The sequence below is a fragment of the Pavona decussata genome, unplaced genomic scaffold (assembly GCF_977016875.1).
Source record: "Pavona decussata unplaced genomic scaffold, jaPavDecu1.1 SCAFFOLD_2, whole genome shotgun sequence".
In the NCBI taxonomy this organism is placed as follows: Eukaryota; Metazoa; Cnidaria; class Anthozoa; order Scleractinia; family Agariciidae; genus Pavona; species Pavona decussata.
In genome coordinates this window covers 3,042,722-3,060,284 of record NW_028145426.1, presented here as the reverse complement: position 1 = coordinate 3,060,284, position 17,563 = coordinate 3,042,722, and positions in this window count along the sequence as shown.

Genomic DNA, 17,563 nt, shown 5'->3' with positions numbered 1-17,563 from the left:
TCGCCTAATCCATGCCAGAACGGAGCCACATGTGTGGATCTTGTTGGAAGTCACCGCTGTGATTGTAAATCTGGATATACTGGATCCAACTGTGAGACAGGTTGGTACAGTGTAAAAAAAGACAGATCAGTCTCTTTTTTGGGAAAAGGAAACAAAGCGCCAACCTTATGAAGAGCAAGTAACAGATTTTGGATCAGGGATTTGAAATTTGTAATATATTCCATACGCACAGTATAACAGAATAATAAATAATGCCATTGCTAAATTTTAAATCTTCAATCTGCAGACATCAAAATAAAAACGTTGTTATTAAATTCTGACTTTTGCAGACATAAACGAATGCTCGCCTAATCCATGCCAGAACGGAGCCACGTGTGTGGATCTTGTTGGAAGTCACCGCTGTGATTGTAAATCTGGATTTACTGGATCAAACTGTGAGACAGGTTGGTACAGTGTAAACAAAAAAAACCCAACCATTTATTGTTTGTGGGAAAAGAAAACTACCAAATAACTCATGAAAAACAAGTAACAGATGTTGGATCAGGGACTTTTTCTAAATGAAGCATAATATAGAATAAAATTATTATTACTTACTCTCAATTTTTAATCTGTAGATATCAACGAATGCTCGCCTAATCCATGCCAGAACGGAGCCACGTGTGTGGATCTTGTTGGAAGTCACCGCTGTGATTGTAAATCTGGATATACTGGATCTAGCTGTGAGACAGGTTGGTACAGTATAAAAATGACATCAAACTCTTTTCTGGGAAGAGGAAACAAGCAACGACCTTATGAACAGCAAGTAACAGATTTTGGATCAGGGATTTGAAGTTTGTACACATAGCATAACAGAAAAAAAGTAATGCTATTGTTAAATTCTAAATCTTCAATCTGCAGACATCAACGAATGCTCGCCTGATCCATGTCAGAACGGAGCCACGTGTGTGGATCTTGTTGGAAGTCACCGTTGTGATTGTCAAGCTGGATATACTGGTGGTAACTGTGAGACAGGTTGGTGCAGTGATAGTTTGTTTTTTGGTAAGTGATCCAGGGATACTCGGAGGGAGAAAATTCGAGTTTTCTCAACTTGAGTCGAACGTGTGACTTACCGATTACAGTGGAATACTGATTTTTCGAACCTCCTATGGAAACTGAATTTGGTTTGAAAAATCGAGAGTTTCGAATAATAGAGATTCCACTAAAATAGTTCGGATGCTCTACCACTGATCTGCATGAAACCACCCACCGGCGTTCAAATCTTTGCAGTATGCAGAATGTTTGCCACATGAACCTAGTTTAATGACCTAGCTTCCAAGAGTCTCCAGTAGTTCAGTGGCCAGTAGAGCATCCGGACTTACGTCATTGGAAGGTGATAAGTTCGACTCCTGTTGGGAGAGCTTGGATTCTCTCTTTCCAAGTTTACCTGTGTCACTGACTGAAAGCTTAAAATAGCAATACAGTGTTAATAATAATAATAATAATAATAATAATAATAATAATAATAATAATAATAATAATAATAATAATAATAATACTAATAATAATAATAATAATAATAATAATAAAAAGACATCAACCTCCTTTTTGGGAAAAGTAAAAAAGACAAGATAATAGCTGATAAAGAACATAAATAAAATTAGCCTCAGTTACCTCGAGAAATTTGAAATTTGTAACAATTTTCCTATACACAGTATAACGGAATAAATATGTTTAACATTAAATTCTCAATTTCAATCTGTAGACATCAACGAATGCTCACCTGATCCATGCCAGAACGGAGGGACGTGTGTGGATCTTGTTGGAGGTTACCGCTGCAATTGTAAATCTGGACATACTGGAACAAATTGCGAGACGGGTAAACCGATGATTTTATCACTTTGATTTGTTTTCTGTTCGATGAATTTTCAGTGGCGTCTTTTGGGTATAGAACAATGTAAGGCCCCATTTAGACTAGGTGCCTGGACTCGTTTCTCGGGAACGGGGGCTGGTCTAAGCATAGCTCTTTGTCGGTGCCCGAACAAACATCTGGGCACCATGTCCTGGCACGGGCACTGGTACCTCCAAGGGTGGTACTCAGGCACCGTTCCTTGGTATGGGCACTGGTGTCTGAACAGAATTTTTTCAGTTCTCACGTTTTTTTCTTATGCCTTTCTACGATAAAGTAAACAAAATGGCGGCGCCAAATTGACGAACAAGAATGATCGTTCCTTGAGGACTTATGTAGTCTGAACAACGTCCTTTTCAGTGCGCGGGCACTTAGTCTGAACCGGACCTGAGAACAGAGTATGGCACTATCGAGGCAGTATATGAGAGATTTAATTGCCCGTATTCACTCGAATAAGTGCCGCGGTGCTTATTAAATTTTTCGACTCAAATGCGGCACGTATTCGAGGGCGGCGTTCATTTGGCAATTGGACGCGAAAACTGAATTTTTTCTTTTAATTTAACGGTGTATTTTCTATCTGTACGGAAATTGTTTTTTTTTTTGTGCCGGCAACATCCACGGCTCTCACAACAGAACCACGTATTGCAGGAATTTTGGAGAGAGAGAACTTAATGGGCGTGCGGTGCACTTTGAACTGAAGAACATCGCTCTTGATAAAAAGAGATTTCCAATGCTGTGTTAGACTTGCTTTGTAGTGTCTTTTTAGTTATACTGAATTCCTCGAATAAGCGCCGCATCGGTCCCGCTGCGCTTATTCGGGGGCGGCGCGTATTAACTTTTTTTTTTTCAAATGCGGCGCTTATTGGAGTAAATACGGTACTCTTGCAAGAGTAAAAGGCACGTGTGTGGATCTCGTTGAAAGTTACCTGGCACTGCGATTGTATAGCTGAACACACTTTTTTTGGGGGGGGTGGGGGGAGGGAGGAATGCGAAACGGATAATATGTCCACACAACTTACGTTCCAAAAGCTTCAACAATTATCAACAGGGAAACTAACAGTGTTCGGTCATATTCTACGAATATCGGTGTAATACCAAAGCTTGTGAAGAGGAGCTTACGCCTTCTGTACGTTTTCACGTCTTTTGGGCCTATAGAAATGGACTCTTGATGAGTAAAACATAATTTTTTTTTCTGTTAACAACATGCCATTGTAATTTTCGTATCCAAATACCAGGTTCCATCACGATCTTGCTTACAGCAGACAAATATGTAGTCCTGCATGAGAGATTACAGCTGTTTCGAAAAAAGTTGTCCAAAAAAAGCGTAAAAGTTCTACCCGACAATGCCGAAAGTAGTCTGAATCCATTTTGCCTCGAATCCATAATGCCTCGAGATGGTGGGCAATACGGATTCTGAGCTTTTATTGAAATTTATTGGGTATTTCACAGACTACCTTTTGGCATTGTCGCGTAAGCTTTTACCTTTTTTGACAACCTTTGTCGAAACAGCTGTATATTAGCGGCCAGGTTATCGTGTAGATCTCTTCATTGTCATGCGATTTAACCTCTCATATTCAGCCACATGTGGTGTGGAGTAAACTTACTTCCTTGCAAATTTGAGTGTTCCCTTAAAAAGGTTCGATTCTATGATGAACTTGTATAAAGTATACTTGTAGATGAAGGAAATTAAGGAGAGAAGAAGTAGGATAATTGGTGTTAAGACTGACCTCTGTTTTCTTCATTCATCTCCTACAACTACAGTTCCACTGGTAGGTGCCACACAAAAACCCGAAGCAGAATCAGGTATGTAAGTTTACGTATTTTTAGTTGCACCCAGGGAGACTCCCCCCTTCCTCTCCCCCTGAAAATGATAAGAAAAAAAAATCGGAGGAAATAACACATTCGAACTCACTTGTCCTATGGGAACCCGGAAGTTTTCATTAGCAAGCTTGCAAGAGTACTACAACAAAATTAAACCAAAAGAAAAAAGGAAACTACCAAGAATAAAACAAAAAACAACAAAACAAGGCAAATAAACAAAAGAAAAAAAAAACATGCATAGACCAGCAGCTCCCAAATACTCAATTTTTTTCCATTACCCTTCCGTTTGTTTATTTGTTTCTTTGATGGAACAAACCGACATCGGCAAGGAGCACGTGGAATTGACGAAGTAATAATTACCTCATTCGAATTAACGTTAAGTCAATAATTTGCGAGGTGTTGGACCGTTATGTCTTCGAAAAAAACAATAACCAATTAAAGCGAGTTAGCTAAAGATTTGACCCCTCGATCTGGTTTGCAGTATTGATGTCAACTGATGATCATAATAAACTGGTGATCATGATGATCGAAATGATTATTATGACGATTTAAGCTATTTGAACTTAAGTTTCTTATAAGTAATACTTTTTTTGATGTTTGTTTTTAGGAGCCGATGATGAATGCCTTGACTAACCTAGTTGGTTTTTAAACTGGTATATGTTATTTTATTTTACTTAATAAATACCGAATGCGTGCTTTTCAAGAAACGTATCCTCGTATGCAACCAGCTTCAGGACACATCCAATTCTAAGATGGCTTCAGAAATTTGGCTGCAAGTCATATTCCTGGATCTTGGACAGCCAGCCTTTGTTGTTACATTTCATTATCTGGAGATTTTAAATGTAATGCCACAACCAAAGAGATGGATGGCACAGTGGTGAGAGCACTTGCCTCCCACCAATGTGGCCCGGGTTCGATTCCTGGACTCGACGTCATTTGTGGGTTGAGTTTGGTGTTGGTTCTCGTCCCTGCTCCGAGGGTTTTTCTCCGGGTTCTCCGGTTTTCCTCCCTCCAATTTCAAATTCCAATTAGATCTGGAATCCGAGGCGCACAGGTTTGTCAGTCGTCAGACTGTTAACTGTCACCCTCGTTAAACAAAGTTGATTTATTTATTTATTTACTTATTCTGTATTTGTTTATTTATTTATTTATTTATTTATTTAAAAACATATATTCAATTCCCCCCTTGCTCCTGTCAATCACAGCGGACAAGACTAACCAATCAGAGCTCGAAGTTATTTCTTGTTACCATTGCCAAGCGCGAGAACACGAGCGCGATCAATTTTTGGTCTTGAGAAAGTGCCTCGAGTAATTTTTTTGAAACCAATCTTAAAACTTAAGCTAGAACTTATTTAATCGAAAACTGTTAAGCGTTCTACACATTGACTCCACTTTTAAATAAAACGAGCAAATGCTGTTTGAAATGTAGATCAATAAGAACTCGAGGGAAGTACATGTAATTGGCGACGAACGCGGGAAAAAGCCTGCAAGCAAGGCACGACTACTTTTCATTTTACTCTTAGCTAGTTGAGAAAGAATAATCACGCATACAGCAAAGAAGTACAAAACCAATGCAGATGAGAAATTCATTTTTAAATTCTATCGTTATTTTGTAAGAATACGTTTTCTCCGCAAGAAAAATTAAGAATTTAACTCTATTTATTCTATTATTTATTTATTTATTTTTTGCTTACTGTTTCAGGGACCACCAGCTGCCGATGAATGTTTCTTTTCAATGAAGCATTTCTCAATTAATCAATCAATACATTAATAAAAAGGGAGTTCAAATAAATGAGTCATCTTTGTTTCATATATTCATATTCCTTTGCTGGAACAAAGGGGTATTTCGAAGGCCGTTCTTGGAATTAATTAAGTTAGGAAGAGAAGATGGGACCAAGCGTCTTCAGTATCAAAATAAACCTTCCCGAACATCGCAACTGTTCTCCAAAAATTTCCAAGTTTGGATAGCTCAACAAACAGCACGCTTACATTACGTTAATTGTTACCTTTATGAAATATCCTGTCAGGATTTGCGCACTTTCAACTCACGTAACTTGGTGTCTATTGCTCAACACCCCGAAAAACACAAAAGCAAAACAAAAACAAATGCCTGCTCAATATTCATCACCAGGGCGTGATTTGTAATAAATTGAAAAGCTAAAACATTGAACCGTTACCTCACCAAACAGCCAGGTTCTCTGTTGAGCTAGTGGAAATCTGCTGTCTATGGAGGTAACCGACAAGAAAAATAGTAAATAAAATGGGTTATAAAAGGAGCGGCGCGCCACCATAATTTGGCTATGGCTGGCTCCGCGAGCGGGCAAGATGGTCAAATCCTGCCCTGTGATTGGCTACCCGATCGGGCAAGATGGAGCTATCTTGCCCGCTCAGGATTACACGTTGCCGGTCCGCTTGGCATCGAAAGTTTAATCCTGAGAAATAATGCAATCTTTTCTTCGATTTTCTCTTTGTTCTGGGGGGAAAACGCTCAACAAAATGTTTGGTAGACTGTCAACATTTACCTAAAAGAAAGGAAAGAGAATGGAATTATCCTGTTGTAGCGAAAATTTTGTTTCAGTTACAATGAATGTGAGTTGAATCGGTGAGTTGCTCTCTGTGTAATATCTTAGATAGATTGGTGTTGTAAAACTTATTGTCTCAAGTCGAGTAGTAAATTAATTAGTTCTCTAGGTTCAGAAAAGTGTTTTTCTTAAGTTCGCCGAAGAAGCTCACGTTTTTAATTTAGCCAAGTAAAGAACAAAATCTTACCAAAGTTTCGCCCGGTTTTCTGACTACCCGTTCTATCAGTTTCGGCTTATGCTTGCATATAATTTCAAAATGTATTGTTGCAGGCCGAAAACTGTATAAAAATGTTTATTATTTACGCCACCGCACGATCGGCTGAAAATGGCAAGTTTTCCGGATTCTATTAAAATTTTCCGCACTTGCGAAAATCTAAATTTTTCGTACTAAAAATTGTATATTCCCTTTAAGCCATTATAAAGTTAGAGCCTTAAGATAATTTAGGATTCCTTGTTTTCCACGATTTCATCATGCTAATCCAAAAATCTTATAAGAAACGATTTGGAAATACCTGGGACAAAAAATATAAGTGATAGAAACCGACGTTTTGGTGCATCTTGCGCCATTATCAAGGTTACATAATTAAAGATTAAAAAGGCGGTTTGCAAATTCGCTTTTCAACTTAGCCTATTCATTAATTATGTAATCTTGATAATGACGCAAGATGCACCGAAACGTCGGTTTCTATCACTTATATTTCTTGTCTCATGTACTCTAAAAATCCACTGAAAGTAAATCTTAACACCGACCGGCTCTAAAGAATTTCTTTCTGAGCTGAACAGTTTCATATTCTGTTTGTTTTGTTTTTGTAGTTTTAGCTTGAAGGTAAAGCCATATAATAAACCCTTTATTGACCAAGCTTGTTCGGTCAAGATGCCTGGATATTGGCCTCGTTCTCTTTTCCGCAGAAAAAGAACTTGGTCAATATCCAGCCATCTTGACTTCACGCTTGGTCAATAACGGATATGTATTCAGTATTTTTCCAAAGTAAAACGTTAACGACTAAAAGGCCAAGATTTTGAGAATTGTTCGAGTTATTCTTATTCTCGTTTAAAAATAACAGGACATGCGGAATTGAAACTTTCAAGAAATTAAAATAGAATACTCTTGACGGAGGTGACCTAATACATGCGCAATTAAAAATAAACATGACAGAACCACGACAGGCGAACTTTTCGAAACTGCCCACTAGTTCACATTTGTGTGCTACCAGTTCTCGAATTTTGACTGATACAATCGCCAGGAAGGCAAGGGAAGATGACGGCAGAATTATTTGTCATTCTGAATTCTTCATCGCTTCGCGAAGGGCAAGATGTCGCCAAACTTGCAGAAACTAAGTTCGTCGAGGAAAGCACGAAGGAAATGCGATTGGTATGTGTGGATTTTCCTGTCGCATTGCACGCTGTTTTATCGTTTATTTTTAACCAGGAAAACCATAGTTTTCATCTAATAACATCCTGTTGTCCTTTCATAATAAACGCACGATACTACAAGAGGAGAGCCAGAGATATCATTGTATTCCATTCACAGCTTTATTTAATATTCACATGCGGCAAATCGAGAAAATTGAGGAAAACAGGAATGTTTTTCGGAAATAAAAAATACCAAAATTACTATCGTTTAACACAGGAAGCGGACAATTCTTAACGAGTAATTTCTTGCGCCAACATGTACATGTGCAAGTTATTCATCAGTCTTCAAAACCTTCATTGCGTTGCCACAACAAAACGTTTGTAGTTTGTGTTAGCTGCACGCACGCTGTATTGCCTTACTTGCACGCCGGCTCGAATTCCCAAAAAATGCGTACCATCACACGCAAGAAAGAGCTAGAAATATGTTGTCCTAGTTTAACCCAAAGCGATCTCATGGCTATGGCGTCTAACATTACTTACCTTTTGGCATAGAAATGTTGGTATATTTTAACAGACTGTGCTACACTAGACAGTGAAGAACGGTGTAACACCCAGGCTAACCGTTCCTACCATTGTTGAACGTTAATGGAAATAAACATCCCCCAGTGTCCGTTCGCGTACTTTCCACTAAAAGAATTTGCATATGCCTGCTAATGATGATAGAATACTTCCAATCCTAATTCTTTTTTTTTAATAATTAACGAATTGTATCAAATGTAAATAAGGGAGAAACGAATTCTCGGAAAAAATCCGAGTCCCAGATGGGATTTGAACCCACGACCCTCCGTGATCTAGTCGGATGCTCTAACCACTGAGATACTGGAGACTCTATGGTGGGCAAGTATAACTGAGTTTACCCGACAGGAAGACAGAGGAGAGAGCGCGGCAAAATGTCATGGAGACGAACGTGACGTCTAATTACCAATAATTAATTATTAGTTTAAAAAAAGCATAAGCAGTGATGGGCAACGAGCGCGTTAGAAATTAGACATTGTGCCGTCCTGCCTACTCTGCAGTAATGAGGAAGAAAGAGAGAGTCGGGACATTCCATGCAGATTGAAATTTTTTTTGTGGGTTAGCGAGAAAAATAGTGGGAAAGGAGATTAGCATGTCTAGGAAAGTGTTTCAATGTTCACTGGATCTGTTGTTGGGTGGGTTACTTATTGGGCAGCGACATGTTTCAGAGATTTGTCGTTTTAATTTACGATACCTTTCTGTCATTCCAAGACGGATTGAGCGAATTGAACTTATTTGGCCTCTTTAACAGAGTTAAACAGAGGCAATGGAACTCCCTTCTTTAAGTTAACTTGAACAAAACTGGTCAATTTAACTTTTGGATGACTCGAAGAAACGCTTTGTGAAGAAACGAAAGCGTTTGTTTTTTTTCTGTATATTCATTTGTAAAAAGTAACTAAACTTCGCCCTTTAAAATAAATTACGGGTACCTCCTTGATATATCGCCTCGAATCGTATAATAAAAGAACTATCAAGGCAACCTAATCTAAGAAAACTCTGTTAAATGGAATAAGAGTAATTTTTACTTTTTTGTGTGGCGATGGATTCAGGCTTTGTTTAGCTGTTCACAGAACTGTCTGATTTCCCACTAAACTGTCTAGTTATATCAAAACTAGTAGCTGAACTAATTTAAAGCAAACGTCTAACAGTTGTTTTTAAAAGGTATCGATCAAATTTTAAGGAGATTTCTTAGAGAAACGATCCTTACATCTTGAAAAAGTGCTCTTTTAAAATAAGTTTCTCATCTATACTGCCTTCAGGGCCAAGGTTGTTAATAAATGCATTTCACGTTCAAAATGTACAAATCAGGTACAGTGTCTAGTTAGCTGTTGTTTGTGTAAAGCTGCGTTATTTTATGGAGCATCATTCATTTTTAATCACCTGTAATTTGAACCAAAGTCATTTCAAGGAGATTGTAAGCAGGTCATCCATCAAGTTTATCGGATTGCAAGGTATGTCGCGTTACAGTCTACATTTTTCAACCTTTCAGACAATAATTCGTTGTATGAGAAATGTTATATAGAGTATCCGATAATTCTTAACAGTTTGATTTATTTCTCATTTAAACTAATGATAGTCACCTTTTCTCGGCTTTAATTACGGTGAACTGAAAATGTAGTTTTGTAATCACGTTTCATATTTTGTTACAAATGCTCGTGAGGAAATTCTCTATGAAATCTCATCCTTTGGCTTAATTTAACAGAGGCCGGCAGCCAGCCCAGAAAATCTAATCGCTGGTTGAGTTTTGTTTTACCTTTGCTGAAGAGCTGTTTTTTTTTTCAATAGCCCAGAAACCTGGGATAGTGTGTTTGAAAGTCTGGCCATTGATGCTCGGTAGTATATAATTACCTTATAATGAATGCAACAAGTTTTGTTAATATTTTGAAATGGAATTCTGAAAAACAATGGTGTGACCGAGACTTCTCCTTTAGGTGGTTCGAATCTATTTATTGGTGCGGTTGGTAACATTTTTGAGTCGCTGTCTTTCGTAACAAAGATTTAACCAATTGCTTTGATCATTAGCAACCTAATGGTTATTTCAGTTTTATTTTTAAATAGATAGATCGTATCCCATGGGATCTTAACAAGATCCTCCTTAAGACCTTTCCAATCTGCTGTGTGTAAGTTGTAAACAAACCTTAGAGTCCGTTTAAGTCTACTAGGTTTAATTTTCCAGTTAAATTCGATCGAGGAGTGATCCGAATTTCCAAGGCCTTCGCAAACATTAATGTTCATTAAGAATTCTGGAGTGTTTGTAAGAATGAAATCCAGAATGTTTTCTCCTCTCGTGGGTTCAAATACCATTTGCCGTAGAAAATAATCATCCACAACATAACGGAACACAGCCGATAAGGCATCATAGCATTTTGGTACCTCGCCCCATGTGATATTAGGAAGATTGAAATCTCCAAGCAATAATAATGGTAAGTTTGTAGTACTGCGATCAATTAGCGAAAGCGATTTCTGCAACTCGCATAAATAAACAGCATCGGATGAAGGCGGTCTATAAAAGACACCAACTAGAAATTTTGATCCATGTGAAGGGATAATGATTTCGCACCACAGTATTTCCCATTCCGTCTCGAAATTCAAACGCCTTACACAACCCAGTTCAATATTACATGCGAGCAGAATTCCACCACCGTGCCTTGTGCGATCTCGTCGATGGACCTGAAAGGAGTGAGTAAATATTTCGGAACTCTCAATTGACTGATCAAGCCAGGTTTCAGTTATGGCTACTTAAACTTATTTTTACAAACAAATGCCCATAATTTTGAAATCCGACGACAGAGTTTTTCTTCTCTTCATCAAATTAGCCTTACAGCTCTGAAGTTTCATAGCTGCAAGTTTCAGGAAATTCGTGACCACTCGCTACACAAAATGGCCAAGCCCAGTTCTCTTACCACAGCCTGCCCACTAACGGTCAATTCGGAACGCCTTTCGGCACAAAAAGTTTAACCGCAGTTGTTATAAAAAGACTGCCATAAATTGTAAATGAATTAGAGGTGTTTAAGAAAATTCCATTGAAAATACTACAGCTAGTAACGTTAATTTTTTTCTTCGTAATTATTGGCTCAGGTTACTTTAACTAAATTCAATAAAAAATGGAAATTCGTGAAATCTTCTAATCGCCCATTTATTCTCCGAAGACGGAAAAGGTTTTATTCAAAGGCTTTTACAAAAAAAAATACTACAATAGCATGGAAGTTGTCGATAAATCTCCTGTTTTTTTTTATTGTGGTAATTTTACAAGAAGGTTTATAAAAGCCTTATCGATTCCGTTTCCGCATTTCAGTGGTAGCTGTATTTTTAGCTTAGTTATTTTCACTCAGAACGTTTTTGCAGGGTGTTTCTGAAACTTATTTTGTTCAAATGCAATATTAAATAACCTCCTTTACCGGGGTCCTCGTATTAATATTTCGTGTAATCTGCGCGTTAGAAATTGGACATTGTGTCGTCCTGCCTACTCTGCAGTAGACGGCAAGAGAGAGAGAAATGCGGGACATTACACGCACATTGAAGTTTTTTTGTGGGTTAGCGAGAATAAAGGAAATCACAAGACTTCTTGCTTTTAGTAAGGGACAAGTTACCTTCACTAAAAAAGTTGGAAAGGAGATTAGCATGTCTAGGAAAATGTTTCAACGTTCACTGGATCTGTTGTTGGGTGGGTTACTTACTGGGCAGCGAGATGTTTCAGAGATTTGTCGCTTTTTTTTACGATAATTCTGCTATCTGTCATCGCAAAACAGATCAAAGGGCGAATTGAACTTATTTGGCCTCTTTAACAGAGTTAAACAGAGGCAATGGAGTTCCATTCTTTAAGTTAACTTGAACAAAACCGGTCAATTTAATTTTTGGATGACTTAGAGAACCGTTTGGTGAAGAAACGGAGGCGTTTGTTTCTTTCCTGTATATTCAGTTGTAAAAACTAACTGAGCTTCGCCCTTTATTAAAAATAAATCACAGGTACCTCCGTGACATATCGTCTCGAATTGTGTAATAAAAGAACTACTCAATGGCAACCTAATCTAAGAAAAGTTTGTTAAATGGAATGAGAGTAATTTTTACTTTTTTGTGTGGCGATGGATTCAGGCTTTGTTTAGCTGTTCACAGAACTCTCTGATTTCCCACTGAACTGTCTAGTTATATCAAGTAGTAGCTGAACTAATTTACAGCAAACGTCCAACAGTAGTTGTTTAAAGTTAACGATCAAATTTTAAGGAGATTTCTTAGAGAAACGATCCTTACATCTTGAAAAAGTGCTCTTAATAATTTTCTCATTTATACTGCTTTCAGGCCCAAGGTTGTGAATGAATTCATGTTACGTATAAAATGTACAAATCAGGTACAGTGTTTAGATAGCTGTTGTTTGTGTAAGGCTGCGTTATTTCATGGAGCATCATTCATTTTTAATCACCCGTAATTTGAACCAAAGTCATTTCAAGGAGATTGTAAGCAGGTCATTCCATCAAGTTTATCGGATTGCGAGGTATGTCGCGTTACAGTCTACATTTTGCAACCTTTCAGACAATAATTCTTTGTTATATAGAATATCCGATAGTCCTTAACAGTTTGATTTATTTCTCATTTAAATTAATGATAGTCACCTTTTCTCGGCTTTAATTACGGTGAACTGAAAATGTAGTTTTGTAATCACGTTTCATATTTTGTTACTAATGCTAGTGAGGAAATTCTCTATGAAATCTCATCCTTTGGCTTAATTTAACAGAGGCCGGCAGCCAGCCCAGGAAATCTAATCGCTGGTTGAGTTTTGTTTTACCTTTGCTGAATAGCCGTTGTTTTCAATAGCCCAGAAACCTGGGATAGTGTGTTTGAAAGTCCGGCCATTGATGCTCGGTAGTATATAATTACCTTATAATGAATGCAACAAGTTTTGTTAATATTTTGAAATGGAATTCTGAAAACCAATGGTGTGACCGAGATTTCTCCTTTAGGTGCATGGTCCGAACCTATTTATTAGTGTGTTGGTAACAGTTTTGAGTCGCTGTTTTTCGTAACAAATATCTAGCCAATTTCTTTGATCATTAGCATCCTAATGGTTATTTCAGTTTTATTTTTAAATAGATAGATCGTATCCCATGGGACCTTAACAAGATCCTCCTTAAGACCTTTCCAATCTGCTGTGCGAAAGTTGTAAACAAACCTTGGAGTCTGTTTAAGTCTACCAGGTTTAATTTTCCAGTCAAATTCGATCGAATTTTAGTGGTAGCAGTGTTTTCAGCTTAGTCATTTTCACTCAGAGCGTTTTTGCAGGGTGCTTCTTGAATAAATCTTGTTCAAATGCGATATTATGTATCCTCCTTGACCGGTGTCCTCGCATTAATGCTTCGGTTTGCTTCTAAAACCCGCTGAGTTTAGTACACCCAGTCAATTGGATGCTGAATACTCTGCCAAGAGAAATGTTTCATTGAACTCATTAGGAAGAGAAGTTGCGTCTGAGTAAAGAGTTAAACAACAAGACAGTTATATAATAATTGCAACTAAAGGTACAATTTGAGTCTACGCTGTTGAAAATTTGAAGGTATTCTGATGGTAGGGTACTGATGGTAGATTTACTGCTCTGCGTAAAGCATAAATCAGAGTTTAAAAATCAATTTTACAACTGCCATGGGCCTTATTAACTTACACCAGAAAAATGATTTTTTTCTACATTTGCTCAGCTGTTTATCTTATGTGATAAATGGGTTTCTATACGGTGATGTAAGAAATGGAATTAATATATCTTAGTACAATTAGAGAGATTCTATTGATCTCACTACACGAGGATTGCTTTATACACTGCTTGAATTTCACTGACACGAGGGATTACAGCGGACAGACTAATTTTATAGCCGCTTCCCAATTTGTTGATATTTTTGAGGAAGAAATAAATGCGATGAAAGAAAATGCAATTCCGAAAGGCACTAAAGATGAAGCTAAGTCCGGGGTGACACTTTTCGAAGTTTTTCAAGTTTTGTTAATTGTGCTAGAAAATGTTGAAAATTGCGATGGGAATGTTGTTGATGTCGATAGGAAATAAAAATAAATCGCGCAAGATTTTTTTGCTATTTAACAGAATGGTTTCAAGAACAAAACTGATTTAATACGTACGTCGTGGTCGCTTTATATATTCAAATCAGCACTGAACCAAAAAGCATTTGAAAAATAAACAAAGCTGTTATTTTTAAGTTAATAACCAAGTTTTGGTTGGAGTCAAAAATGCGAGTGAAAGAAGAAGAAATTATCCATAGTTCTACCGCACAGACTAGGCTTTTTTTTCACGATTCGTTAGAAGTTGTTAAGAATAAAGTAAACAGTAAAGACTGGCGTGACGCGCGAATAGAGCGGGGGCGCGCTTAGAGACATTTTGAATTTCCGTAAGCATTTTAACCAATTGCAAGTAGTATTAAGTTTTTGCCAGTGTTATGGCGTTGAAATCACCTTTTTCGGCAGATTTCAATCAAGCCCTAAAAATCTTAAGGTACGACAGAGCTTGCCGCGTAATTCAAGCCAGGAGCGAAAATATATCATGCACAGCGTATAAACCTGCCTAAAGTGTCTAGCAAAAAAAATAGGAATAATCTACCCGTCTTCCATTAATAGTTCTCTACGCTGCACCTCGTTCAATGATACGCCGGAGAAAAAACTTGCCCTCGTAGACATACATCTTCCTGTCACGAATAAACAATTTTTAGACTGAGAAATAGCTACTTGTACTACCCGAGCAATCAAGAGTTATAGAAATCTCTAGGAACGTGCTAAGCCCCCGGCGGCTACTACAGCCACTACCTTCGTTGTTCTTTGAGACTCCCGCGTGCATATAATTATAACTCACAAATGCGCTCGGTTGTATTTGTTATCGTCTTTTAAAATAATTTCTTATTAGGTTAATATTCTCGTGATATCTTTTTATTTTATTTTTTTTTTTAGACACCGAGGGTCCCATGTGATCTGTTAACCTTCTTTTTATTTTAGTACAAGCCTTGGAATTTGTAATATATAAATATTCATTCTAGACTTGTGCAATTTACCAGTTTCAACATTTGCATAGCAAATATGACGGTAATATTAGTTTGCATTCAGTATATACTTAGCTGTTCAGTGAGCTGTTGCATTTCCCAGCGATTTGCGCAATTCTGCAAGAAGTATTATTCCTTGTACAAACTTTTGTAGCCGAAATTAAACTTGACACATCTAATAGATTTTTCTTCGTTCTTCTTAAACAGAAACGAAGAGAACCAAAGTTAAATAAGTAAGCTATCCAGTATCTGCCTAGTTATTCAATGACCCGTTTGGCTTCCCAGTGAACTGCAAAATGCAACAATTTTATCAAGTGGTAATAATTACAGCAAACTCGAGTTATAAACTCTTGTTACTGTCTTCCAAAACTTGACTTATAGAGGTTTATAGTGAAATTAAAAATAAAATATTCTTTATTCTTCAAAAACTGTTGTCTTATTTCCCCATTCACTTTTAAGCCCAAGAAAAAATCCATTAAAAAACTGTGCAGAACAAAATATAGTGTTTGGTTAGCTGCGGTCTGCATATAGCCGAGCAATATATTCAAGAAATTTTACCTTTTACTCGTACCAATTATACACCCAAGTCATTTGGAAGGTGTTTTCGTCTAGTTCACTACATCTCTTGGAAAACCAAAAGGTGGGTTACGACGCAATTCAATATTTTTTGATAGTTACGGAGTTTGTGATTTTATACGAATTAACGTTTATTTAATGTTAGTTTCATGAACCATGCATGGGTAGTTTTATGACTGCAATTTGTTTTAGCCACACGGAAAGGTTTAGTTTAACTACTAACTTTGCGTGAAATGAACTAGTCCCTCTATACTCATGATACTAACTTCTTCAGTTGTTTCGTTTCTTTTACTGGACATGAGTTGAAGCCCGCTCATTATGACTCTTTTTTGTGACCAAAACAAAAGGCAATTTGGATTTAAAAATGAATGAAAATACCTCTATCACGCAACCGTCAACCCTAAAGGATATATTCTTAATAAATTCACTCCATTAAGAGTCGACCAATTGAAGTGCCTGTTGAATTTATTAAACGAATAAAGGAAATGAAAAAATATGCCACCGGAAAAATCGAAACCCTTCTCGTTGATTCATCTTCTTTTAGCAAATTTTATTTCAGGAAGATACAACTATTGGAAGGGTATCTTGTTTAAGCTATCCCTTATACAGAGTCTACGTTTCTCTCTTCCTTTGACGTTTTGTAACTTCCTATCCCCTCCCTAGGCTGTACTAATTTTACATAATATTGTTTTCCCAGAATTAAGGTTTGCTTATATCCTTTACACTTGCCTTCTTTTCTTCTGTCTGAGGCTTGAACAATCCAGAACGTCCAACAATGGCTGGTGGTCACTTGAATGAATTTTTTGGTTATCAAATCAGATGTGTAAAATTTACTACACTGAATACTTCGACGCATCAATGTAAAGACATGAAAATATGTTTTTTTCGTCAGTTTTGATACCTTAAAACCTTTAGTAGTTACATTTTGGGGCAATATTCATGCAAAATTATTAATATCTTGATACATGCCATTTCCTCACCCAAAATCAACTATACTAATGCATTTTTCTATTAAAACAATTCAAGACTATTTCGTGTGTGAGTATTTCCGCTTACGACAAAATTAAACAAATTTAGAGCATTTCAAATGAATTCCAGCATTTTATATTTGAAAAGAAGATGACATTAACCTTTTACAAGGTATGTAGAAGGAACAAGAAGCAAAATCTAGTGAAGAGGGTGAGAATTGGACCTTTCTTCAAATCAAGACTTGAACTTGTTAAATCAGACTTACAAAGAAAGAAAAAACAGTAGTGTTAGACCTCGGAGTACATTTTACAGCTCCAGGTGTGATTAATTTAAAAGGGCTAAGATGGAGCAAAAGGACAAGAAATTAATTACGACAGCTGCCTCTAAGTTAACGCAATTGCACATTATCTGTGTAATTTCGTTATGCGAGAAACAAGATTGCTCGCTGCCTTAAAAGCAGGTTTATCCTGAACAGTTCTGTTTATATGGCTTCGTGGTTAACTTAGTGCTCCTCGAAAGTTCAGATCTCATTAACAAAAGCCAAACTTCCTTCCATCATTACTCTTTCTAATTTGTAATTTTATTGTTGCATGATATAATACTGGATAAAACACTGACGTAAAAAAATTAAGAGGAGTGTTACCAGTGTTTCATAAATGTATTTATGCGTTCCCCATAATGTAGTGACCGAAAATATATTTCTTGTAAGTACCTCTGTTTAAAAAATACCAAACCTTAGCTGAGTAGCAATTGACTCATCTAAGTCACTGTTAACAATACAC